General features: G+C 36.2%; 1 long non-coding RNA gene across 3 annotated transcripts; it reads left to right on the top strand.

Moving 5' to 3' along the window:
• The first annotated feature begins 324 nt into the window (after positions 1-324).
• On the top strand, positions 325-2063 carry LOC148064534 (uncharacterized). 3 transcript variants are annotated; one of them, XR_015713424.1, is made up of 6 exons: positions 339-414; positions 980-1067; positions 1170-1215; positions 1295-1379; positions 1467-1630; positions 1700-2063. It is a non-coding gene; the product is annotated as an uncharacterized LOC148064534 (long non-coding RNA). The 3 variants fall into 3 exon arrangements; XR_015713423.1 differs by having other exon boundaries at positions 348-414; positions 827-1067; XR_015713422.1 differs by lacking the exon at positions 980-1067 and having other exon boundaries at positions 325-414.
• The last annotated feature ends 278 nt before the right edge of the window (positions 2064-2341 follow it).

Genomic DNA, 2341 nt, shown 5'->3' with positions numbered 1-2341 from the left:
TATGAAAATAGAAGCTTTCATTGAGATTGCGTCTATGGACATATGTTTTCTTTTTATTTAGCTGCGATTATAAGCGTCTACGTGACGTTTGTCAACATTAATCGCGATCCTGCAGGGGTGACGTCACACATGCTAATCAACTGATCCTGCAGCGGTGACGTCACACCACAGGAATAAAATGAGATATTGTGCTTGTTTGTTTAAAAGCGCCATGAATACAATAGTAGATGCGTGCTTGTATAAAGACCGAATTAAGTTTAGTTTAAATTTAGCGTCAGCTAAAAAGTTTTCAAATTGCCGCATACGCAACTTCCGGATGATGACGTCACACTTGTTGACAAAGATCGATCGCATTTTATCCTCACGTTTGTGCATAACTTGACGGAACCAGGTGCGCGTCACTCGTCTATTGAGGTAAGATATCATTATTGCTTTAAGATTCAGAAATAATGTTTCATTGCGTGTAATGTAACTTTCTGTGGTGCGTTAACACGAGAGCTAGTTCGCTAACACTTAGCTTTTTAAATTATAATGTAACTCACGCACGTATTTTTTTTGTTATTTTGAAGGACGAAAATATATTTATATTCCAATAAAAAGTTTGCTATATTGGTGGGTCATGGTAGGCGATTTATTTTATTAATATTCAAGATATTGATTTCATTTATCACTTCCGCATATTAATACAGATAACATATTTATTGTATTTAAGTATATAAGTATACGTTTATTTTAACCCTTTTGGATGAGGGATTTGATCTGTTGTTGTTTTCTTTAAATGAAAGAATATATATAAAATAATAATGAAAAGTATTTTAAATTCCAGCATAAAGAGGTAAACCAGATGGAAACACAATCAAACAATGGATGAAGGAAACATGGAGAGCTTATCTCTGAATGATCAAGTATACTTGCTTGTATTTATTGATTTATTATATTTAAAAGGGAGCACTAGAATGTTTTTGTTTTTGCATGGAAGTGACCTGCAAGAACTGCCCAGAACTCCAGACCTGCATGACATGAAACATTTCTCTCTGTGGTTCCTGGCAAATGATTTCAAATGTGAAGTAAGTGAGTAACATTTGTAACATAGTGAACACAAACTTGTAAACCTACAGCACATCCCATCATGGAAATAATCTAAAATGCAATGTTATGTTCTTTTCTAGGTGAGATGGAGTGCTGCATATCAGGTGGTCAACATGTCAAAAGCAGGTGAGATGTTACATCATACACACTTTGGTCATTAAAATAGTCATGTTTGGTAATAATGATCAATACATTTCTGTGGCAGGACACACTGACATGCTGACGCTTATGGTCAAGGTTTTCTGGCTTCTGTTGTTGGAAACACTTGGTCGTGCCTGTCAAGGTGGAAGGTACACTAGACTGAAGAGTCTTTTTCAATAGATTTTACACTTCAAATGATCGGAATCAAACGACTTCATTAATACAATATTTTCCAGGTTCTGTTGACTTTCGGACAAAGAGGATTCGACGTTGTTATGGCAGTAAGGAGACGGCAGGAAGTGAAAGATTCTTGAGAAGGAGATGAACCACCTCTGGAAGTCTCTGTCAAGTCGTTGTGATTCCCTGAAAGAGTTGTCTCGCATGGCAGCGTCACAGCAAGGTAAGAGTTGATTTAGCAAGTGAAGAACAGAAGTACAGCTGATCATTCTTATTGTCTTATTCTTTTAAGATGCACCATGGGCTTGACTGGTGAGGCTTTGAAGGATCTTCAGAGCCTTTGAGGAGCAGCAGCAAGTCAGCATGACGTCACTCGAACCATGACTCGGACCAGAAACTACTACACACAAGTGTTCGATGAGGACGAGTCCATCAACGTCGTGCAGATTCACTCTGATGGTTACTCGTGACATTTGTGACGATCTGTGAACATTTGTTTGATATGAAACCTGTAATAAAGCACAATTTGACATAATTTTGAATAATGCTCGCATAGTATTCATCCCAACATGATCAATGCAGTTGTAACTTCAGAGATGCCTATAATTGATACCAATGAATGCTTAAAAAATTAAAATAAAGTTTTTATGATAACAGTTCATGTCTTTTATTATGACAGGTTGATAAAAAGCAGCTCATGTACAATATTCATATTGGAGTTAATAGTTTATCCAGTGTCAAAAGTTAAAAGTTTACTACTATTGGAATAATTACATCTATAATCACATGTAATCAATAATATGTATTGCATAAGTACAAACATAATCATACATTGGTAATCAATAACATGTACATTAATTAACAGAGGCTTGATATTGAGGCTAGTGTGAACTATCATGCTCATTTTCAGACCCCCAGGGGCCGCTGGGAATGA

This window comes from Callionymus lyra, chromosome 15 (assembly GCF_982586985.1).
Source record: "Callionymus lyra chromosome 15, fCalLyr1.hap1.1, whole genome shotgun sequence".
NCBI lineage: Eukaryota > Metazoa > Chordata > Actinopteri > Syngnathiformes > Callionymidae > Callionymus > Callionymus lyra.
The sequence above is the reverse complement of the archived record's forward strand: the minus strand, read 5'-3'. Positions and strand labels throughout refer to the sequence as shown.